Source organism: Oxyura jamaicensis, chromosome 3 (assembly GCF_011077185.1).
Source record: "Oxyura jamaicensis isolate SHBP4307 breed ruddy duck chromosome 3, BPBGC_Ojam_1.0, whole genome shotgun sequence".
Taxonomy (NCBI): Eukaryota; Metazoa; Chordata; class Aves; order Anseriformes; family Anatidae; genus Oxyura; species Oxyura jamaicensis.
In genome coordinates this window covers 38,578,531-38,604,065 of record NC_048895.1, presented here as the reverse complement: position 1 = coordinate 38,604,065, position 25,535 = coordinate 38,578,531, and the positions used below count along the sequence as shown (strand labels likewise).

General features: G+C 38.4%; 1 protein-coding gene across 8 annotated transcripts in view; it reads left to right on the top strand.

Moving 5' to 3' along the window:
• Positions 1 to 25,535, top strand: part of CHRM3 (cholinergic receptor muscarinic 3) — a 274,880-nt gene that overhangs the window by 46,199 nt on the left and 203,146 nt on the right. For 2 of the 8 annotated variants that reach the window (XM_035322252.1, XM_035322250.1), the window contains one exon: positions 13,157 to 13,251. The exons of the other annotated variants lie outside the window; for them this stretch is intronic. The gene's annotated coding sequence lies outside the window, so the exon portion shown is untranslated. The remainder of the gene's footprint in view (positions 1 to 13,156; positions 13,252 to 25,535) is intronic. 8 annotated transcript variants of the gene reach the window in all.

Genomic DNA, 25,535 nt, shown 5'->3' with positions numbered 1-25,535 from the left:
GCAAAGCTAATTTCCTTTCTAACAAATTTATTTTCTGGGTAAGCTGCTTTTAGCATGTTTCTTCAGTGATTTTAATCTTCCCTTAACCAACTGGTAATACGTTAATTCTCCTTGAAGCTGTTCACACATATGTTTTATTGTCCCCGAGGAGAAAAAAATCTATGCAAGAAATATCTATTGTTAGTAAATCTTGGTTTTGATGTATCCTGAAAAATACAGAAAATTAATGTCTGCAACTAGTTGGTCCTCCCAAGGGAGCAATTCTTGGACTTGCTTAACAAGCTTACTCTCCAGCTGTTCCTTCTCAAACCTCTGCTGCTGTTTATCTCTCAGCAGGGCTGCTTGGACCGCTGGAAGGTGATGCTGGAAGTGATCATTGCACTGGTTAGGTTCACTGCTCATCTGAAAACAGGGAAGCCAGGCAGTAAGAAACTTAAATCTGCTTATTTTCTGCAGCAGGGGGCTTGTGGAACTGCCTGTGGTACAGAGGCCACCCTGAGCCCCCTTAAATGCTTTGCCTCCCTTTCTCCTCCTGGAGTCCCTTTCAGTCTCTTCTTTGGCATCATCTCTGAGCATCCAGATAATTTTTTAAGTGAGTAATTCTATTGGCTTTGGTAGGATAACTTGAATATGTAAAGCTAGACATACTTGAGTACTTTATTGAATCAGGGACCAATTTTTTCATAATCTTCTCTTTATTTTTAATCTGAATGAGTGGGTCAGTCTCAGGAACCAGATGTCTGACTCTGAGCTCTGTACTTCGTCAGTCGTGATCAGCACATACTTTTTTCTTTTTTGTTACCAACATGTATTTGATGTTTTTTCCTCCAGTCCTCAGAAAAATAATGAGATTCTTACTGTGTTAACAGCTCTTCTTAAGAAGGTGTAATAAAACAGCCAAACGAATGGTAGTTGTTTATAAACTGTGTGGTTTTGGGAAGCAGCAAAATAATCTTTAAATTTCCTTTGAGCAAAAGGCAACTAATTCTGAGGCTCTTCATTCTACATGCATCTTGCATAGTGAGGTTTTATTACAATAGGAAGGCAAGGCATTTTGCTTGACTTTTCAATGTTGTGCATTGAACTGAGGTGCACTGAGGGCACACTGCATTGTGCCCTGAACTCAGCGCATTACTGGGAAATGGCATCGAGCTGAATTAATTGTTGTTTAAAATATTCAAGAAACTCTTGTAAGCTTAGAGAGTGGAAGGATCTTAGTGTGCAAGTTTTCTTGGTCTACAAGATCTCTAAATAGTAATTACAGGGAAGTGTCCTCTAAATGACGTTCTTTGTAGTTATATGCACATTTTACTTCCTTTCATACTTGGGAATTTTTTAGAGGCTTTTGTATTAGCTCATTAGCATTCTGAGGAAGTATAAGTGCATCCTGGAATAAGCAAATGTTTTCATTCATCTGGCATTACACTCAGCCTATCCAATGTTAATAATCAGAATTTAACCAATCATTTTAAATTCTTCTTAATACTTGCAGCTTTTGGTATCAGAAAAGGTTGGTTAGGTGCTCTTAAGAATTAAATAATTGACTGATGCTTATGACATGTGGTTCCACTGGTGCTGCTGTGGGAAGTTGACCAGTATTTCCTAGCCACAATATTTGTGTTTAGAAAAGGAAATGCTTTTTTTTTTTTTTTTTTCTCCTCAACCTATTAATCTAAAGTGGTGGAATAGCCAGTGGTCCAATTCTAGTCTTTAATATGTTTATTGTCACAACATTATTTGGAGATCACAAATCCTAGCAGGACTTGAGCTGCAACATGGATATGAGGCACAGAGGCCGTGGCAAAAATTTAAAGGTCAATACATTTGAAAAGAACTACTACCACACTTCAGTTTCATAACATGTTACTTTTTTTCATCTTTATCTGTTAAGACAACTGATAAAGGCCTGGCTTTTTATGTCTTAACTTGACAGAGCAAGTTTGAAAAGAAAGAACAAAGAAATGGGAATTTCTGCATGCCAGCTAGGACCAGTTGGAGGGTATCAGATGAACAATATTATTGAACTCAAGTTTGTAAGCAATTCAGTAACAGTTGTGATGCTTTTAATATTGTTTGTTTCTTAATCAAGATACTGTGTTATAGCAGGTCTCAATAAAACCAAGATTACCCTAGTGATACATTTTACCAAACTTATAGTCTGGCAAAAGTCCCAAAATCTCATATTGAGTAAAAATTAAATATATAAATTGTCATGAACGCTTTTGGTTCATTTGGCAATGTTTGTCTGTTGTCTGGCAGATTCATAACACCTGTAAGTTTTTGTTTACCCATTAACCTTGTTAAAATATTTGTACTGTAGCTTGCTTTCACCTTCCTGGAAATCTTGTTGAATTAGTAGGTAATCTGCATGGTAGAATATTTATTGGCCAGACGTTGTACAATCTTTGAGAACTAACAGTCTGAATTTGCGGATGTAAAGTACATGTAGCTGCTATTTAACATTGTTTCTATATATGATCATACCAAAACCCACATATTAAATAAATATCACTTTGCTTTAAACTACATATTGGAAACTTCTGCCACTAGTCTATTACTACTTGATAAAATACTACTATTTCATTAAAAAAAAAAAAAAAAGTTTTCATGTTGTAAAGAGTGCTAGATCACATGTTGTCAGTGAAAGGTTTCTATGCCCTTCCTGAAGTAGTAGTCTGTCATTGGGAAAATTACTTCATTTCTAAGTAATTTTTATTAAATTCAGTCCTTTTAAGTAGAAATAGTTTTATTCTTAAAATCAGAATTTAAAATGATTCAATCCTCAAGGTTAAAAACATCCACAAGGTAATCCTCTTTCACTTCTGCATGAAAGAACTGAGATATTAGATAAGTATTCACTTTCTTGATTTAATGTAGTAATAATTCTGAATAGAGCATTTCATAAATTTTCAGGAGCAAGATATAATGGACAGTTTTATCCATTTCTTTTGTTGACTCACAAACACACCAGCTTATCTTTATCTTTTTTTCCTTAGCTAGTTAAATTTTGGCCTTAATTCTGTGGATGAGTGGAAAATCTGTTCTTCATGCAACTTTCTTACATTGATTCCTGCATGCGATTTCTGATAAAAACAACCAGTTTTTTATCTGTATAACTAGATATCTATATTCCTTTTTAAAAGTATGTTGTTCTAAGAGGTAGGCCTGCTGTTCAACATAATTTTCCATTTGCTATTTTTGCAAAGCACCTCTGGGTGTTTCTTGAGCTTAAAATGTTCTCTCCTATGTCCTGCTCTTTTCTGTCATCTTTGTACCTGTTCAGGGGTTTCGATGGCCTTAATGATATTGACGCATCTTTCCATGCATATCTTCATTTTCCTTTGTCAGATTTGAATGTTTATCTTTGCTATATCTGTAATTCTTCCTTTATGCTTTCCCTATAATTTAGTATGCATTTCTCATAGATTCCTCTTTTCATTATTGTCTGTTTTAAGGCACTGTGGGCAATCAATAAATTACATTAAATGTCTTTTACAAAACTCTCCCCATTTTGAGTGCCTGTCATTAGTTCACAAACTGCTCTAAGATACCATTGCCTATGTATAAGCTACACAATTCTTATTTGTATTTGCAATTCTAATAAACTTGTCATTGTCCTTTTAGTTGCCATTTGGGAGTTTTGCTGACGTTGTAAATTCATAGACTGAATCCCCTGTCCTTAAAACCTGCATTCAACTCCTTTGTGAAACAGATGTGAAATAGTATTGGCAATCTTATTCCAGTTTTTCCTTGATTTTCTGTGCCATGATAAAGCATAATGCAGGATAATTGTCCCTTCCTGCTTCAGTTGGTTTGAGTGTCAGGGATTCTGCAGGTCAAGGCTGAAGTATGTAAAAGCTTGCTCAGCGCATTGCTGAGCATTAGCACGTTTGATTTGAGTTAATGTATTCTTAAGATCATTGAAAGTAAAAATGAAACATTAGGCTAAATTGTTTTTGTAAGGAGAAAGACTAGCACAAAAGTGGGATGATTTGTGCTGCCTTATAAATCCCAAGAAGCATGACAAACACTCCTTTTCTTGACCTTTCCCTGGTTTCCACTATGTATTCATCTTTTGGACTGGGTCCTTAAACTATAACGTTAAACTTTTATAACTCTTTTTGGACATTATATGGCTGGTTAGTTATTGCATTGTTTTATGCTTGCTTATATTATTCAGGATTTATATAGTAAGTATACAATACAGATGCTATTAAAACATGAAATATAATACTTAACACATTAATCTACTAAATCTGCTTTGCAATGCAGTAGTCTTGTTTGAATGCCATCATCTTGGGTAACTATAAAATAGTTAGTCTGCACTGGTAATTCATTTATCTTTACAGCTTTATTATGCACTTGTATATAATGAACCAGCTAAGCGTGGTTTGTGTTATGTGAACTCATAAAGCAAAACAGATCTACCTTTTGTTTGTGGGTGAGTAATCCTGATGCCTTCTCACTGTTAAACTGTACTTATAATATTATTTTCTAATGGTGTAAAGTATAATTATAGATTTCAGGAAATATTTAAGCCGTTTGCAATTGTTAATGATGCAGACATTGAAGTCCTGGCAGTGTTTATATGACAGAGACAAATATCTGCCAATTTGCAGAGGAAGAAAACAAAAAGCCAAGAGGGTAGATGGCATCTCTGAGGTCACTCCTGTAAGAGAAGATAACTCCCACTCCCAAATATGCTGGTGAGCAGAGTGCTAAGGGAGAAAAGTCTATAAACAGCCTGATAGTGAGAAGTGCACCAGTTGTTTTCCCAGTTAAAATACACGGGGAGGAAATGACACCTGTGCAGAGGACAGAGACTTTTAAAAGTTTTTTTTTTTTTTTTTTTTAAGCTTCTCTGTTTTATCTCAGGCAGCAGCATCTAATGGAGGAGGTTCCTTCTTGCATGTATGTTCTCTTCAGCTTCCGTGTCCTGCTCTTTTTCATTTCAGCCCACCTGGTTTACCCGTCTCACTGATCGAGGCAACAGTTCCCTGCTTCTCATGCTGTTCCCCCCCACCCCCTTTTAAAAAAAATATATAAATTTGGGATTTGTGGGGAGGGGAGGCTTTTACTCTTCTAGTAAATTCCAGAGACTGCCTGTGCAATTCAGAAGTGTCAGTACCTGAAAAGTAACAGGCTGCTTTATTTTATTTTGTGATTTAAACCGTCAGAGATTTTTGTTACTGTTAATCCTAAATTATACTTCTGTTACTCCAAATAGGTGTATTTATATCACTAAATAGAAATTAAACCATTTTCTCCACATTGAAGTCTACTCAGCGACAAGTATCTTCTCTGACAAGGTTCAGGTGTCATCGAATGATCTCTGTCTGACTGTAGGTGGTTGTGAGTGTGATGGTCATTATTAAAGTCTTATTCAAAATGGGCAGTGTTGAATGGCTTTCTGGTCATAAAGTTTATTTTCTTGATATATTTTATGTTATCACTAAATGATGAGATATTTGAAAGCACCTATGCCATGACTGGCAACCTTAGCCTTTTGTTATCAAGGTTTTCAATGGTTTATTTCCTCGCTGATTTTGCTTTTAATCAAAAAGAAAAATATTCATTGTAGTGAGAAGTCAAATTGGCAGCTATGAATGTTATTTTAAACTTACTGTGTCTAAGAACAAGTAAGGGGTGACCTGTGAATAAGTAACCCTTTTCCTTTATTTATAATAAAAGGAGTTTTACAGTCAGTCATGGAAGCATGGGGCATATTTTATGATAGACCTGATTAGAAAACAGCTGACAGACACAGACCATATTTTAAATGCATGTTGATTTTTCTGATGTTAAGCAAAGAAGCGAAGCCTGCTGTGTGCCATACAGCCGGCCCCTCTCCTCATCCCAACTTGCAGCCGAGCCCGTGTCTCTTTAAGACAACCATTGATAGTTTAGAAGGGCTTTTATAAAGCTAATGCAAATAGCTGTCTTTTGGTTACGAAAAAAGCAACAGAAAAGGAAGGATGTGTTAAGAAAACTGCCGCAGATGAAGTAATTGTCATCTCTTTATAAAATAATTCTGTGACTTGGGCTCAGTTCCTTCCTCTGCCTGAAAGGTATTTCCTCCCTGGGACAGCGCGGTGACTGCTGGGCTATAGGGAATTTAGGTGTTTTTAATGGCTGATTACAGTTGGCAGCCCTCTCCATTTCAGCGGATCCCGCTGTTCCCGTTATTTCTTTGCGAAGGGGAGGAAATAAAAAGATTTTCTGTGGGTAGGCAGGCAGGGGGAGCCTGCCCAGAGGTGTTGGGGCAGGTCTCTCTCATCTGTCGGGATGGTGAGCAGAGCCAGGATGCTGGCAGGGAGAGTTATTAAATATATATATATATATATATTTTCCCCAGCCAGAGGGCTTCTTGCTTCTAGTTCCAGCCTGGTTTAGGGTCTGGGTACTAGTGGGGCTGACACTTTGACCCTGTGTCTGCCATCAGCTGGGTTTGGTGGTGTTAGGAAACCCCATTTGTTTTGAGGCCCAAGTTGGAAGAAGGAAGGATTTTTGGCAGTCAGCAGCCTCGTGCGTGGAACAAGGTGGGGCTGCCTCGCACTCCGGTGCGGCAGGATAGGTGTCACTGCACAGGGGCTAAATACTTAGCTTTTTTTGAGAACCTAAGGGTCCGTCTCTACTTATATGCCGTAACCCGCATAGACTAATTCATCTTGTATTCAGAGTTGAGGGAAATCGTCCCTTGTTGAGCAGATACCCTAATAATAATAATAACTATTAACATTAGGGTAGCATTTTAAATGATTACACACTATGAGTTCAAACCTGCAGTTTGAACATCAGTGCAGCAGATAATGCCTAGAAACAAAGCACCAAGTGATTAAAGGCAAATGATTGTCAGAAACTTAAAAAAATCTCAGAGGGGAGGAAAAAAGAAAAGGAAGCATACTATTTAGACTACAATAATAAAAATTTGGATTGCAGTGTGTGGATACATTCCTTCAGACAGCTGGAGCGGACACAATTTTTTTGTGTTCCTAAAGAGGTACCACAGCCAAAAATGAGAACGGTCTCTTCTTTTCTCTAGAAAAACAGAAACCCATTTTTTTTTGTCTTGGTCATTTTATTATTATTAGCTATCAAAACTATATTTTAACATAGAAACAAAGCCACAGAGCATACAATTTTATGTGCAGTGCCAGGAATGACTGCATCATCATTAAGAATTACCACCAGTAGGAGGTGTGTGTGATAATCCAGCGTGGATTTACACGTGTGAATCTGTGCCATTCTGTAAGCATCCCTGCTATGTGAAGCCAGGCATAGATATGACAATGCATCTGTCCATTTGTGGGTATTACTGTGCTGCATAGAGAATATGTGAAAATGAAGTTGAGTCAGAAGTGTTAATACCATAATACAAACTGTCTGTGAGCTTAAGTCTGAATGTAGACACATTAATCATGTACAGTTTGTTATTCTATGCACATCATATATGAAGAGACTGGGCTTGAAGTTATGTTTGACCTGCACTTTATCTGAAATAACATCTTTATCAAGGGACTTGTTTCAGAAAATAATTCTTAGATGTGCTTCAAATGGGAGCTGGTTGCTCGTTGTTGTTCTCTGGAAGCACAAAAGGAGCAGGAAGCTGAACATGGTGCTTTTTGAGGTGTTGATATAAATGTTCCCTCAAAAGTTAAAACGTTTTAGCTATTTAGCATTGGGGTGTTCTTGACGTTTGAGATAAGAAACTGAAAGTGTCAGTCAAACATAAAAATAACAATTGTGTTTTTTCACCCACAACAATAAACAAATTCAATACTAAGTATTAAAAGATACTACAGCTCTCAATTAGATTCTTAGCAACTACTGTAAACATCCTCTTTGACTTCCACATTTTTTTCTTCTCAAATGTGTGAAGTTTCCTTTTTTAGGAAGCCCAATGATGGCTACCCGAGCACCATTCATATGTTTATCCCTCTGAACATTTTCTACAGCATTGTGTCTAAAAACTTTTTGAATACAGACTTGGTTTTGTTTAAAAGAAAAAAAAAATATTCTGGAGGAATCATAGGTGATCTAGAATAACTCATTTGAGGGATGTAACAGCACACAGGGAATCTGGTGTTGGGTGGTACCCACGTTTGCATCTGGCTCTACTCTTCTGGACATCCTTAGGAGTGACCTGAGGCTGGCATGTTCCTTGGGCCTGGCACCCGTTGCTGCTCTCTTTGCAGGTCTTTCAGCTTCTTCTGGCTTGAGGCTTGATAAAGCACCTGAGAAGTTTACCTTGGAAAAAGTCTTGTCAAAAATTAAACATCCTTGCCAAATATCCATGCCACCAAAGGGGTATTTCTGATTAGAAAGATTTTGACTACTTATTGATAGCTGCTTTTTTTTTTTTTTTTTTTTTTTTTTTTTTTTTAACATTTCTCTGCCCTTATCCTGTAGAAAGGGACATTGCAAGACAGGAAGGACAGGAAGGGGTTTTTCTAACTGTTTTTCTAACTGTTGTTTCCCTTCTGCCTTGCTAAGTCAGTATCTCCTTGGAATGTAATTAAAGCTGAATTTTGTTCACGAAATGGATGTATGTGTGAGGAGAGATGTGGAGTGGCACATGGTATGCTCTGTAAAACACGTAATGCTCAGTCTTACTATGCATCACCTTCATCATTTCCAATCTTTCAAATATGTTTTAACAGCATTTTTTCCTGAGTCAATTATATTTATCTCCAAACTTGACTAAATTATTCATTTTTTTTTTTTTCAAATGATAGTCAACTATGCTTAGGTTTTTCTGTCTTTCTTATACAAGTTACCTTTATTTTCACTTTTCTTTACATGTCAAAAAATGTCTCTGGGTGAGATGGTTTTCAAAGTCAGTTTGGTGCTCTGGCTTCAAGTTCTTGCTTCAGGCTCTCTGCTTTTGGTTTAGCACATTGCCCGTTTTGAAGAAGCAAGGGCTTGTCAATGCAGTTTGCTATTGCACCCATGTCAGTTGTGAAGTTGTGGGCTGTCAGAAAGAAAACTTGTGAGAAGCGACACTATTTACTGAGGGAGGAGTTGGGAGAGCCCTGTCCCATCCCCACCTTGAGGGGATGCATCCTGCTGCTCTGTTGGTGCCTGTGATGGGCTGGCTGTCAGGGACAGCCTGATGTCAGCTGCCCTGTGTTGTTGGGACCTGTATGGGTAGACAGGAGCTGGTGACCTGGCAGCATTTTCTTCCTTGGCAGTTTCCTTCAAGAGGTCAAAGCTTTCTGTGCCAGCACTTGCAGAATTTAGTTGCTGGCCATATCCTGTGGAGCACAAACATGCAAATGTGAATCCTCTGCCTATAAGTAGTCTTCTGTGTTTTGTTCCTAGTTAAATTTTATTTATTTTTATTTTTTGCTTATATCTGTATGTCTGTTCACAACACTGCATGCTTCTGCACGGTAAAGCAGGGAATGTCCCTGCCACTGTTCTTGCATTCAGAGGATTTCATTTGTATGTGATGCCTCATGAATTTAATTTCCTAGAGAACTTTCTTTTCAAATACGACTTGAAAACACATTTCTTCTTTGCCTTTCATCTTAATACTTCTTCCTTGCTTTGATTAATTATTTAACTATAATTTTATTATTTAACACCTGAGATCATGCTAGAGTACAATTTATGAGAAGCCAAGCATATAGACTTGCACACTATTTAAAGCTGGCTATAAATTTTCTAAAACCAGACAAACAGAAAATGTCATTTGAGAGTGGAAATTGGTTGAGCCTAAACATTTTGTTTGAAATACTTGGGCTGAGAGAACAGAGGATTCTGGTGAGAACCCAGCAGCATCAGGAGCTGTGGCTTTCTTCAGACAGACAAAAGCAAAATTGGGGGGGGGGGGGGGGGAACATATATATTTTTATGGTATAATTTTGTTATTGAATAGTCCATAACACAGAAAGAAATAAATCACCATTGCTAGCACAGTGCTCCAGGCTTCTCAGAAATACTGGAAGACCAGTGAGAAATCCAGTCACAGTTCTGATTCTGCAGAACTGTGTCTTTCACAGGAGACAGCTCAGATGGCTGGAAAAGTCTAATTTTGTGTATGCAAAGCAACTCGCACATGAAACAGAAGTGCCGAGCAAATGCTGTTAAATAAAGATTAGTAGTTGGCATTGAGCCCATACTCCTCAAAGCGCTATTTGTCTGATCCCTTTGGGACTGATGGCGAGTACCATCCTAAGGCTGTGGCAAAATATCTGTTTAGTCCTCTGATACTCGAGCCACAGCAAGGTCTCTAGGAGGAGTTAGAGCTGAATTTGATTTTTAGGGGTTTCTGTACATCAGTAAGTGTCCATTCAGTGGGTCTTTTCTGGAAAGTGCTAGCAAATAACAGTGTTTTTATATGTATCAGGGATATCATTTGCTTTTATTTGTCTCCTAAGCATCAAGAGTAAAGAAAAGAAAAAAAAAATGGGAATACCTGCTTAGAATATACTTGTAGGAAGAGACAGCTGACTTCTTCAATGGTGGGCAATAACAACACCACTATTAGTGGTCCTCATCCCTGAGAGAGAAGTCTTGTGCAGCACTCCTGGTACATCTGTATGCACAGTGTTCTGCCATGAGAAAATAATTGAGTTAACTGTGAATAAGCAGTGTAGCCCTGTCAGATTTGTGCTCTGCTCAGGTTAAATGCCTCTTCTCAGCAGTGCTAATTAGAGTGTTGCACTAATATTAACTAAACTGCCTTCTTCACATTACTGACCTGACACTTTTGATTCAATTTCAGTGAGCTTGGGCCTTGGGCCTGCACAGTTCAGGATAATTTCCAGTTCCATTCTGTGAGAAGTAATTCAAGATGAGTAAAAACATTCAAAATTATGTTCTGTGTTTTTTTTTTTAATATCATTAAGAAGTAATTGCATTAACAATTGTTTGCCCAAATACATCTGTGGATTTTTGACAGTTGCAACAGCATTGTGTGCCGGAAAGTAAAAGAAGGAACCAAACAACCCACCTGTTAGTAGCTCTACCTTTCCTAGTTTGTGTGTGTGCGTTTGCTGTCTACTTCAAATCCTGCATCAAAAGGCATCTTTCTGATTTTTCTTAACATCAGTCTGAGAAGCAGCTGAGGGGCTGTCAGTCAAATGATATTTCCTCATCTGAAGGAGGAGAGTTGTGATTACCAAGGGAAATTCAATTAAATCTTATAGACAAAGTGTGAATATATATTTGGCTGGATAAAGCTACAGTACCTTTTATGATGTTATATGGGATTTTAAATATATATTTATATGCAATATATATATAATAATAATGTTTTTATACAGGATATACTTATATAAGGGATTTTCATTGTGTTAATCCTGGATTTGTAATCTAGGACCTGAGCCAAGAGACCAAAGGATAAGATATCATCCCCAAGAAGATCCATAACTCTGAGAACATAACTTACATTTTATGTGGTTTTGGGCCACCTACCTTAGAAAAGTAGATTTAAAAATATGAGTTTTTTGTTGTTTGATTTTTTTTTTTTTAAGTTCTGGGTTCATTGCAATGTGTCAGTAACTTCCTACAGCTGCAAATATTTCTGTACGTATGCAAAGTCCAAAGAATCTTTCAAAATTCTTTTTAATAATTTTGCTTTAATCAGATTTGCCTTCTAGCCATAACTTCAAATAAGAAACCCATGTTCCCTCACAATATTTACATTTCATTTTAGCACTGAACATGTGGAAAAGTCACTAGACAGTTCCAACTGGCAGGATTTGATGTGATGGTGCAGCTGAAAAAGATGTATTGAGGGTTTATCTACCTGTTATCTGCTGTTCAGGTGCTGGAAAAGTTTTCTACTCCACGAAGCCCTGTGCAGATGCCTACACACTGTGATGGTGCCATACAGTGGCATTTACACATGGCAGTGTGCAGCATATCACCTATAGCTGGGCTTTGACAGAAGCAGCATAATCTGGCTGATAGTCACTCAGCAATATGTTGGCTTGCGCCATTGCTATCAGGTGCCCCAGTAGCCTTTATGCGCTGTCAGGCTGTGGGGCCAGAGAAGGCTCTCTCTCCCTGCTTTCCACATGCAAAATTTCCTTCTCTCTTTGTGGCCAAAGCTGCTCAGTGACAGTTTCTCTGGAGGAACAGAGGAAATCTGCTGATCCTTCATGTTACCTACCGCATTGTGGTGGGCAAAGGAAACTCTCCAACTGTGAAGCAAAAGGGTTACTTAAGTAAACTGGGGATATTAGGAAAAGATGTTTCATGTCTTTTCAATGTACTGAGGAATAAGCAAGAGCTGTATATTCTAGGTTGACAGCAACTAGAAGAAAAAAGAGAAAATTAAGATAATCATCTTCCTAAAAGTAGTATAGAGGTTTGATATTCACACTCTCTCTCATACCAAAGAAACTTGCATCCTAAATACTGTCTTAGCACAGGAGTTATCAATATTTCTCTAAGTATGGAGTTGCCCAGTAATACTACTTCATGTTCATCGTCTGGGAAATTATACAGTGAAGACCCTAATGGCTTAAGCCAGGCCCTGAAAAAGACTGCAGATCGTAAGTCTGTCTTTTCAAATGCTGTATTAAGGGCATGTTAATTTATAGCATGTAGCACTATCTAAAGGTTCTGCTCATAAATGCAAGTCTTTATTGTGGCTTCAGTAGCTTCATCATTTTAGACACCAGCTTCTGCCTTCCTTTGATGGAGCCAGATAACTTGAATTATATCATTAGCAGGAGATGTTTTTATGCCAAAACCTCCTGCCAATCAACATCTCATATATCAACCTTCTACTACTTTACTGCTGTTCTGCATGCCATTTCTGTATGCATTTCTGATGAGTCTCTTTAGCTTTCTACTTTCATAATGGCTTACCACTTAATTAAACTAGTTGGCTGAGTATAAACAGGACCATTAATGATGGATAACATCTTTACATAAAGTAAAAATATCTTTACCATAACTCATTAAAGCAGATACTTAAGTTCATGTTAAGCGTAGGGGGAATTTGAGTGGGAAGGGCTTTGGAAACTGGGCTGGTTTACAGAATGGAAAGAAATTTTTGTTTCTCTTTAAACTAGAACCATTCTTCTAAAGATTATCATTTGGGGCAATTCATGGAATTTTTATAATGAAGCTTTTCTGGGGGGGGGGGAATTCTTGAAATATTTCTTTTATTGAAGATGCATATTTATATTATTAAAAGGTCCAAGGCCACCAAAATACCCATCTTAATCAGGACAAAGTGTTTGAAAGCAGGGTTGGTATTGCCCAATGGATGTACCTCAGCAAGTTCCAAAGGTCAGTTCAGGTGAAGTTAAATTTAGCTTTAGTATTGTCTTTGTTACGTGGAGCTTCCCCTGATCAGTAGTACAATGAAGGCTGAAGCGGTGTGGGAATGCCACTTTGAAATAAATTTCCTTTGGGTACTTGTGAGATGGAAGATTGTTTTTTGCTGTAAACAGTTGACTTAAAAATTATGGTGACACTTACTTCATCTAGCCTTAGGTCATTACTGATCTGACTTAATTTTAAAACTCAGTTTAGTAGAGAATACAATATTTCATAGCTGATCTCTAAAGGTTTCCAATGCCAAAAAAAAATTCTTTTTATATATATGGCAATTGACATTTATTAAAGGGAAAACCGGCAGAGAACGGTTCTCTTGTGAAATGTTCTTCAGTTACTGCAGTGTGGTGGATAGCAGAGTCCATCCATGTTATGTGCCCATCCAAGGGAGAAGTCAATTCCCAAGGATCATCAGATGGTGGTGGCATGATTCTAATGAAAAGGGGAAAAATGGGAAAATATTACTTGCAGTGTTTCTATCAATTAGCTCAAAGCAGTACTTTCTTCTTCCTACGTAACTACTTCTAAGAGGCTCTTGTGTGTTTAAAATAACATTTATTTTCAAAAGAATGTTAAGTATTAGACTTTGTTAACTCATGGTGTATTTTCCATATCCTTGCTATTGTAAACTACTGTGGTAATACTGCTTAGTGTTTAGTCTTTGTTCGGCTTAAATTAATATAACTACTTTGAAAAGCTTGATAATTGAGTCCTTTCTTCCAAATCGTAGTTCAGACAAAGAGGGATCATAAATCTTAACATGTTCTGAAACAATAGAAAGGCTGTAATTGTTCAAGTTCTGCGAATAATGTTTTCTGTGAATCACGTATTGAGTCAAACCCATTCTCTATGCAATTTAAACCTTTAAGTTTCTAGCAGACCTGTACACTAAAAGATGTCAGTCCTTTGGTTATTAGAGGAGACACAAGGCCATTGAATCACAAGCATGAAAGTTGTAAAGATATACAGAAGAGTGCTTTGCTCTGATGAATAAACTGTCAAGTTGAGCACTAATTGCAGTGTTATCAATTTCATGAAACAGCAATTAGAGCAGGTTGTCAAAGCTAAGAGGACACAAAGTTAGGAAAAAAACAAGCTCAAAGGATGAGGCAAACTCATCCACATTTGACTTTGATACCTTTCCCCATGGGAGTGCTCAAAGTCTTGGGACTGCCTTGCTTGAGCCTCACTCCTTGTCAGCTCTCTCTCTTTTTTTTTTTTTTTTTTTTTTTTTTCCCCCTCAAGGAACATTTTGTCTCTGCAAGATAAGGTGGCTTAAAATTATTGTTTATTTTTTAAAACTTGGTCAGTAACTAGCAACATTGCTGAGAATCAAGACAGCTCTAAGGACCCACACTATCTTAAAAATCTTGCTGCTTAGTTGGATTGATAAATAGCATCTTCTAGATGCTACTCTTCATTGACAGTAAGCAGATTCTGTGTTTGTGTAATTCTAAATTGATAAAATCTGGTAACATTGTAAAAAGCTAAAAACTGATCTGACCCAGGTTTTGTATTTGAGTTCCTATGGGTTTTGGTTTGAATAAATAAAAATTGAATTGCTAAGGACTCTTGGATATCATTTCTGACATTAACTTATCTACTTTTAGTCTCATGCTGTGTGCTGCTCCACAGAAGCAGTCACGTAGCATGGCATCTTCAGTTTTTCTTCTTTTCTCAGAGTCTTCTCAGAGAAATATCTTACAGTTAGAAGGCAAAGAACACAGAGCCAGGCATCTAGCTCCTCTTTACATATAACTAAAAGAAAAAGATGAAGCTAATTTGATTTTATGTAAATCAGTTTCTTTAAAGAACATAATAACATCTATTATTTCTTACACGGCTTTAGCATTTGTCTTTTAATGAGAAAATAATTTTGTTATGCTTCAGTATGTCAATCCTTTTATCCTTCGGAGGCTGCATATACATGCAGTTTGTTTCTGATCAGTGATGTGGTTTAATGCAAATTCCCTGCTGGTACCTACTTAGTGCCTGCCTAGTGCTTGGTGGTTCAGTACCTGGTTTTGTCAAGCATGAGCTGGCTTCTTCTCAGAGGGAAATAAACCAGAATTAAACCCCTTTTTAGAAGTGTACCCATGCAGTTTATCCTGCTCTCTTTCCTACATTAAGGTACTTACATGATTTGCATTATACAATTAAGGCTTGAAATCTTAAATTTGGTTTATCATAATTTTCAAAGTAGGTAAAACAGAAAACACGGAGTGAATTTTGCTTCATAGTTTTCTTTTTCAGCTTTGGTAATTTGTTCTTAATTTCATATTTAAATTAATTGTTTTTTTACTGTTAGAGAATCTTATCTCATTATTCTTACTGCATTGTCCTAGCTTTGTGGTTTTTCCTCTACATGGAAAAGAACTCTAAAGAGAATAAAGCTTTTTTTAAAAAAAAAATTCACAATGGTATAGAAAAGTATTTATAATTAAAAATTATACATATAATAAATTGATTCTTTATATTCCCTTTAGGATAGTTAAAATTTATTTCTTCCTGTGTATATTGAAAATTGGAAAATGAAGTTTGTTTTCAAATGATACTGGTTCATACATGACATACGTTTAGCTTTTTTTGTTAGTGTTTGATTAGTTATAAAGCATACATAACTTGAAAATTAATTGGTAGGCTGATTGTACAAGTAAAACCATAACATGGTCATAAAGAAGTCCTTAAGATAGAGCAAGCATCTTTCTTTCCGTTTAATTTATGAAAGTAATTGAAATATGCTGCAGTATTATCCTCAGCACATATTATATCTAATGGACAATTAATTTAAGCTTATTTAAGAAAGTGCAGGGAAGGAGCAGAAGGGATGGGCCACCGTTAAGAGAGGATGTGAACATCAAGTATGGTGGATCCGAAATGAATCAGCAACTTGCTATTTCAAGGCGAGCATCTGATGTGATGTACAGCTTTCAGATGCCTGGAGCTGGCACGTGTTAACAACATTGTCAAGGTCTCTTGCTACTGCTGGTTGAAAACCAAAGATATTGCTTTTAGGAAAGCACTTTCAGAATTGTGGTTTTGTTCCAGTGAGGGAAGAAATGAAAAGTCTCCATTTTGTCTTGACAAAGACAAGATGGATGCACTTTTTCCTTCCTCCTCCCTTCTGCCAGCACAGTGCTATGAGGCATGCTGGCTTGACTCCTCAACTTCACTCAAGCCCTGCCCTGGGCTCTGCGCGGCAGGGCGCTCCATTCCTTGGTTTGCCAGCAGACCTTCTGGATCTTTTTGGGAACATTCATCATCCAGATGTGACTATGGGGACACTTTCCAGTGAAGAAGTCTAAAATTTCCCATTATCCTTAGGATATTCAGTCTCAATATGCTCCTGTCCAGGTCAGCATTACAAATCTGGTTTAGGATGTTGGTATGTTCATTTGTGGCTTATGTGAGTTAAGGATTTAAGTCTTCTCCAAGTTCTTAACTCACAAATATCCACATCAGGGACAGTCAATGTCTACATAAACATGTGTTGGGAATTACTAGGTCATGTGCTCTTTCTCTAGAATTATGCCTCTTTCAATCTTCTTTTCTTTTCCTGCTGCACTTTGGCTTGGAGGAAGCAGCTGAAAACCTTCCAAAATTACCTGGTCAGTAAAGTGCATTTTGTGATGATGTTCACATGTAACAAAATCAATTAAAAGTAAATTAAAACTAGGGTTTCCAAATAGATTACAACAGTATGTTTAATGGGTGATAGTATAAGAAGTTACAGGTCGTTCTGAGAGAAGATGGGGAACGTCCATACTGATCTTCAAGAAAGGATGCCCCATGTAAGGGTCACTGTGATGTTAGAGCAGTCATGTTTCAGTGAGTACACGTGCGCTTCTCTCTTTGCTTTGCAAGTACTTCAATGCTGGCTTTGCTCATCTTGCTCATGTATAAGACTGACGTATCCACTGAGTTATAGAATCAGCTACATTGGAAAAGACCTTCGAGATCATCAAGTCTAACCATCAACCTGACCTGTCAATTCCTGTCACTAACCCATGTCCCTTAGTACTGTGTCTTCATGTCTCTGATACCTCCACAGCTTCCCTGGGCAGCCCATTCCAGTGCTTGACCACCCTATTCGTGAAGAATTTCTTATGTCCAGCCTAAACGTCCCTCAGAACAACTGAAGACTGTTCCCTTGCATCCTATCACTTGTCACCTGAATTTCCAATGGGCTGCTTTGTTCGTTTCTGTCTGCAGCTTGTTGGCTTTGTTTTTCCATCATAGACTCAGTGCACCCATTTGCTCTGCTAAAGGTGTTTGGTGATGTCCCACCTTTATGGCCTGGCCTTCCCTGTGCCACAAGGCCCCATGGGGCTGTTGCCGTAGCATTCCCCTACTCAGGCTTCTTATCTGCCTTCTTCTGTTCCCCCCCGGTGGACTTCTCCTCCAGTTTTGCACAGATTTTCAAAGAAGGCCGGCCGTGGGCCTGTGTTAGTAAGGCAGACAGAGCCTTTACACTGTAGGGCCTGGGAGAAGTTTTTGCCTTGTGGTTTCACACGTCACCCTAGTAGCACCCTCTTGCTTCTTGTACCTCCTCCCCTTCTTGAATGCTCAGCCCAAAGCCAAGGACAAAACACCTCAGCTGTCCCCTGACAGGGCTGCAAGGTCCAGAATGGCCAGGTGGGACACCAGGGCTGCTTGGCAGCTGGCAGGGCTCCTGGGCGGCAATGGGCAAGGTCCAGGGGAAGGCACTGCAAATGCAAACACACCTCTCCTTCGTGTTTTTTTTGGTGCTGGGTGCCTTGCCTTAGCTAGTAACAGCTACAGGATTATTTGAGTAACTCCTACTGAGGGGCCGCATGCTTCACGCACAAGCAGCACAGCATGTTGTCAGAACGTCTTCTGTTTGGTTTTGTGGTTGCCCGTGCCTCAGTAACATGCTATGACAAGAAAATACAGGCATGGAAGAATTGAAAAAGACAGTTTGTTGTAGTCCAGGGGACTGGCACCAGAGAGAAAAATCTCCCTCCGTCCCTGCCTCTATCACCACTTGGTGAGAGGACTTCAAGGAAGTCACTGGGTATCCATCATCCCCTGCCCAAGATTCACTCCTGAAGATTTCCAGGAAGCCCAATGTAATTTATACGTCTTTTATGAAGGAAAACCCTACTTTCTGACTTCATCCTGTGACTTCCAGGGAACAAATCATTCCTGTTGTATGAGATATTGACAGTGGCTCCTTATTAAATGGTTACAGGTTCAAAGAATAAGTTTTGGTGACTGTTTTGTAGCTGGATTTATGGCTGTCAGTATTATAACTAGAAAACTTATGATAAATGTTGGTTCTTTTCCTATTACTAATACTCTCCTATTGCAGCATGGAAGCACATGCACTGGCATAAATCTATGTAGAAAGAATTATAATGTATTACACATAACAGAAAATGAGAGAAAAAGACAGGGACAATAGAAGAAAAGCTTTCTACAAAGCGAGATGATTCAAAATAGAATAGATATAAAATGCAGCACTAAACTGTAAGGATAGAGAAAACTCCATCTGTTAACCTATGATAGTAAGACTGAATCCTCTGTCTCTTGTACTACGAATAACGTATGTCAAACGTTATTGATGGCTGTAGATGTTTTCAAGAATGGATGAAAACTGATTCACTGAGTTTAACTGTATAGTAAATAAAAATGCTAGGCAGGTAGTGCATCAAAAAATATGGTATCTGGGATTTTTAGCAGTTGAGAAACACTTTTAGGTTTTTATTTTCCTCTTACCAAGAGAACCATTTTAAATAATTATTTTAAAAACTAATAATTCGTGATTGCCACATCTGGCATAATTCCAGAGGAGTGTATGTGTCTTGGAACACCTCTCTGCCCTTGCTGGCAGAGATGTAGATTCACTGGATAAACTTGTTCCCAAATTCAAATCAGTTTTGATTGCAAAATAAATATTTTTGCCTCTCAGTTTTGTTCTGTGAATTCTTAACCGGGACTTTAGCTCCTCTGGCATCAATGTCCATGGCTATGAAAAGGCACCTGGAGGCACCGTAAGCTCCTGCACTGGAATAGAACAAAGCAGTTTTATTTCTTTATTTTTATTTCTGTCCCTGGAACTGCCTCTTTCTTGTGGCTTTCTGACAAAGGCATGGAAAAATAAAGGTGGTTCCTTAAGTGAGGGCTTCCTGTAGCTCCAGAAGAGATGTGTATTGCTGAGATGAAGGAGCTGTTGAGATGAAGGAGCTGTGTCTCTTCAATACCTTCTGGTACACACGCTTTTTTGGTTCGTTTCCTTCAGTTCTTTCTGCTGCCCCAAACCTGGTTTATTCTAGCTGGACATCAAAGTAATAAAGGAGGAATGAGTCATCTATGCCTCTGATGAGATAAAGACATCTTAACACCAAGTTTTATTTTATTTGCCTGTTATGGTGCACGAGGGAATTCTAAATAGCCAAATGAGCTTTCTGTATACATCTGTGATTAGTAAAAGTGACAGTTCCCAGAAAATGATAAACCCTAGAAAAATATTTTTTTGACAACTGAAAAAATAAAATGGTATGAGATTTTTTTCATGGTGGCTACATGCCAAAGCATTGTAAACACGTGATCAGAGCTGATCAAGACACTTACGAAAGGAAGCAGTAAAAAATATTAAAAAATAAGCTATTTAAAATTTCCACCTATAATTAAGAAGCCAAACTATGTGTTAAATAATAGAACCCCTTTTTAATGGTAGATCTGATGAATTTGAATCCAGGTGCAACTTGATTAATCCATTTTATTCCTATATCTTTATAGCCTGTCACACAGCTGAGTCCTCTTTAGAGACAAAGTGAAAAAAAGTTCAGGGACTTTGTCAAGCCCTTGCAGGAATGGTATGTAGGAGCAAGGAATGGATGATCTTCCTAGTGAAAGTCAGTCAGGAACCATCATCCCAACCATATCTGCTGACATTGCTGTCTTTAAAATAGTGTCAGATCTCGTCCTGACACTATTCTGGGATAATCAGGTGACTCCAAGGGCGTAACACGTCCTGATTTAATTTAGGTGGCTCTATCCAAGTAATGAACTGAAAAATCAGCAAGCTACCTGTGTGACGTTAGCAGATTTCAGACAAAATTGTACAGCAACAGCTTCCTACCTGGCATAGTTCCTGAGGAAAATTTTGTAATTTAATTACTCTCAGGGAAAAGTCAGTTCTATGTCCTTTAAAATACTTTCTCTCATGGTGGCGAAAGTGGCTTTGTATGGCGGTACCTCTTGGTAGGTCCTTTTCACATCTCAAAGTCTAAAGGACTTTCTGGACATCTTTAATTCTTTGCATTCAGGAAATGGAAATGCCCCGAGCAATATTTTTTCTTGCTGTTGATATATGGGTATGCGTGGGAGGTGTCTGTCCAGCCAGAACTGCATAAAGCCCCTTATGATATGCATTGTCTTTTAAATACTTCTGTCTGGGATCCCAGAGCAGTTGTAATAATTGAAGAAGACAGGACGTTTTTTCAGTGCTCGCTACAGAACTGCACTTCAGAGAGTATTTATCTTGTAGGGAAGAAAGATTGTAAAAGCTCTGCAGTGGAGATGATGGACATCGCTCTTTCAGATATATGAAAGAAAGATGAGCAATGTTTAAGCTGAAAACATGTCTGCGAATCAGTCTCTCTTAAGAGGGCATTATTCTTCCTGACATGAGTTGCAATTTTTTTATTTTTTTATATTTTTTTCTCCGCTCTCTGTCCCTTTGCCTTTCCTTTACCCTTTTCCATGCTCAATACCCATGCACAGCTGCTGCCTTCATACCACTTCTGCCTTTCCTCCATCTGTGTGCCCTTCGGAGCCAGCATTTCAGAGAAGAGAAATACACAAACCATTTATTCATTCATTCAGCTCTTTCCTGCCTCTTCCTTGTTTGCAGAGCGAGCAGGAAGCTATTTGTGACTGGTGACTCACCATCAGATTTTACGAGGGGACTGTGCTGAGCACCACTGATTCACACACTCGCGGCTTTGTCAGAGGTCAATGCCTTGGCAGCGCTCCCCTGCAAATATCGGGCTGCTGCTCTCGAGAGCGTTAAGTCATTTCTGCCTTCCATGGTAGTGTGTCTTGCATGGAGCAGCTGCTGGAGGGGGCTGAGGTGACAAATCCTGCCTCTTCATGGGATGGAGCTCTTACCTGGCATCCAGCTGCCACGCCCCCTGCAGCCCCCTTCCCGTCGTCCTCACCCTGAAGTCTGCACCCGGTTTCACTTTCCTTCATGGAGACTTTCATTTCCTTCATGCTTCCCACTTGATTGTACTTCTCTAATGCTTTCTTCTGCATGGTTTTGGGCATGCGCGCATGATGAAACTGTGGTAAGCTGTGTATTCAGGAGGGAGGTCTGAGAGGCAGTCCTGAGAGCAGTAACACAGCTGTCTAATTAACTTGGCTTTCTTCACCCATGTTAACGACATAGTACTTAATTTCTTGCAAATGAGCCACTCTACAGGTTGTGTGCAAGATCTTGAAAACAAAAAGGTTGGTTGATGGCTTACCAGTAATGGAAAACACGGAAAGTTGATACAAGTTTGAAAATATTTTCTTTGTGTTGTAGTCATTTTCAGACTGGGAAAAAAAAAAAAAAAAAAAAAAAAAAAAAAGTCATTCATTTTACTTCTGAAATGTGTTGAAAACCTTGGAATATGATGATAGAAAAGCTGAAGGAAGCTTCCCAGACACTAGTACGTGTTTTTGCCACGTGGCACAGCCGGTTGGTCCTGCTCCTGGATTCCCCTAGCCCTACTCCAGTGGGACGTCTGCTCGGAGCCCTTTGGGAAATGCAGGGCTCCTGGGGTGGATCTCCTTCCCACCCTGCTCTGTAGTTGCCGGCTGTCCTGGGGAAGCTCCTGTTCAGCTGAGCTCCACCACAGCCATGTGCTGCTGGGTGCCTGCTTTGTCCTGCTGCTGGAGTCTCCCAGGTGGGATGTGTTGAGGGGCACTCCCCAGGCTGCCCACCCCACCCCTGGGTGGATCCGGATTTGTCCTCTCCCAGTGTCCAATATCCAGCCAATAACATCTCTGTGCATGGGGGAATACCAGACTTGTTGATGACGCTTCTTCCTTCTTCATGACAATGGTGTTTCCATTCTGCCTCTGGTCACATCGCTTATCACAGTCTCATGGGAAAATCATCAGTTCTGATTCCTCTCCCTATTCCTCCTCAGGGTTTTCCTGATATTCTCTGTTCACTTTTTTCCCTGTTTGGACAGCCAGGATTTGGAGGGGACCTAAGCTGCAGGTATGCTTGGTGCCAGCAGCTGGAGAGGCTGCAAGGCAAAACGGAGCGGAGTTTCCACTGTGAATTTCTCTGAAACTTGTAGAAGCCTCACATCTTCAAGACTTTCAGCTGCATTACAGTTTGGAGTGCTTTCGTTGGAAAACTGGGAGGGGGGGGAACCACCTGTGAAGAGGATATTTCTTTGTTTTGTATTACTGTGATTTCATTGTAGCTGATGTTGCAAAAATTGGTTAACCTGATGTTAAACTTGCTTATTTGTGTGAAAACGTGTTTCACTGGAGAGCAGCTGAGGTGCTAAGTTTGCTGATGGCTTTAGCTTATTTGGGAAAGAGAGGAAAATTATAAAGAATTGCAGAGGGATTTTAGGAGATGGAGATAATGCAGTACACAGACACCATGTGAAGCTCAGCAATTTTTTCAAGTGGCTGGAGGCTGGGGAAATGGTGCGTGCCTGGGGATCGTTTGTGTTACTGCCTGGGAATTTGCTTTTGGCTACTGCTGGAGATAAGTCTGAGCTCACTGGGACCCTTTCCGAGGCAGTGCAGTACTCCTGTGCTCTTACAAGCCTACAAGTTTCCAAAAATGTCTTTAAAAATGCAATAAAAATTGTTTCAAGCATGACAAAGAACTAAGGAGAGGAAAAGCACAGAAGTAAGATTTAAACAAACAAAAAACAAAACCACATAAATTGTACTTGGGGAAAAAGGACTATATAATGGAGAACTTAGGATATAGTTCGCTAAAAATGTTTTATGTGAAATAAAATGTGTAAGACAAAATTTTGTAATAGAAAGCCTTCAGGTATCTCACTTCAGTAGCCAGTTCTCTGGTTTACTGAAATCTTTGTGAGAATCAAATGCGTTCAGGCCATTGGGCAGGAAAATCTTTAGTTTGGCTGGTTGTTCAAAGCAGACTTAAGCACAAAATTCTCCAAGAAAAGATTAAAATCATACATTTACGATGACTGCCCTAAACTTCTGGAGAAACAAAATCTATTACAAAACTGGTTTGTTTTGCTTGGAAAGAGGCAGTCATTGATGCTTGTTGACTTATCATGGTCACCATTTAAAGTACACAGTTGCCTGCCACCAGGGAGTCTGAGAAATTGCTTGTTTTCTCTACTTGGAGGGAAAGGACTTCTTGTTTCAGATGTTACCTTGCAAGAATGGCCATGTAATTTGCAATTACGGATGTAGATAGTATTAATCTTTCTTTTCTTGACTCCACTCAGAAAATCAACATTTTCCCCCTAAATGTTTTCCATGTAGATGCCAGTTTCAGAGGTAATCCCTAGGGTTTTTGATAAGGTGTTAGCATGTACTTCTCCGTTGGCTTTGTTCAGGATTGCTGCGTGCCTCATCATTTTCGTCAATTCATGAGCGGTTTGCTTCAAAAGCAAATGTTGAGATGGGAGTGTGCAGTCTTTGGCTTCTGTATATCTCTGTGTATAATTGATGTTTTTGGTGAAAATTAGAAATGTACCATCTTGAAATCTTTTTATTCTAAAGAATAATCCTTCGTGGTTTTTGTTTTGTTTTGTTTTAATAGTTAAAGCCAATTTTTCCCTTCTGAGGCAGCAGTCATGTTACAGAGGTTCATTTTATTCTATTTGCCTCTCAAGGGGTTTGATTTGGGGTTTAAGATGCCTTCCTCCAAGCTATTCTACGATTGTACGATCCACCTGATTTTGAACTACAGGTTTTAAAACTAAAAAAAAACAACAACAACAAAAAAAAACTGTCTTGAGATGGTCCTGATCGTTACCCATAAAAAGTATTAAACCTACCCTTAAACTTATTTTAGTGTGAGGTAATCTACGTTTTTTCTCAATCTCTAGATTTGTCACATTTAAAGTTTAAGCCAATGGGATTTGGTAGAGAAAAGAGAAGAGCTGAACTCCCAGTTGTAATTTTCTTGTAACTAGGCATAGCATGTTTTGGTTGAAAGCCTGATAAGCTGAGTATGATTTTTCTATAATCTTAAATGTCTGAAATTTACTGCTGTTTTACTGGACTTGACTTTTAATGCTATAGCACATTTTACAGGTGCCTGTAGAAGGATTTCGTATGTATCCTTCTAATTATTCAAAGTGGAGAAAAGGGTTAAATTTGATGCCTTTCTTCTATGCAGTGATCTTATTTTTGCATTGCTGATGTACTGTATGAAATGCATTACCATTTGAAATCTTGATTTCCTGCAGCTTAGGTAATTATACTTCTTTGATGCAAATAGAGAAAGAAATGGGCACAATGTATAAAAGATCCTCTGTGAAGGATTTATTGGGAGATGATGATCTTTAAATTATGAAAAAAGAACGGTGGTAGTGAGATACTAATGAAAATGAAACACATGCATTTGTAGACATGATATATATATATATATTTTTAAATAGATGTTCTGCTTTTTCTTAGAGACTGAAAAAGCAAAATACAAATCTAAAAACAAACAAAAAACTGTTTGTTCTCCATCCTCTCCTAGAGCTTACTCTTTGGAAACAAGCACACAAACCTGCTTTGCATGTGTTCAAACCATTTTTCAAAATCCTCTAATTCTTAATAGTGTTACAAAAATATGGTTAAGCAGCTTCTGTGTAGAAAGATAGAAGCTGTCTGTTGAGAAAAAACATATGAAAACAAACAATTTCAAACATAAATCTGGAGTTCATGCAAAGTTGTAAGTTCACAGGATGCACAGTAAAAGCTCTGTCGATACCATGTGCTCTGGTTGGTGCCTGTGTGGAATATAAATCACTCTTTCAATGTAATCTCTTTTAAAATAATAGTAGTAATAAAATAGAATGTATTTGTTAAATAGAAATGAAATAAAATATTTTCTAGTATTCCACCAGGGTGAAACAACTATAACTGCTTTTTTTCTCTCACCCTTCTGGTATCTATAGCAATGCAGAATCACAGTTTTGTACTTGTAGGATTTGTTAGGATCACAATTACCCTGTTATGTTGTATAAAGCACAGTTATAAAGTTACATAGCTTCATG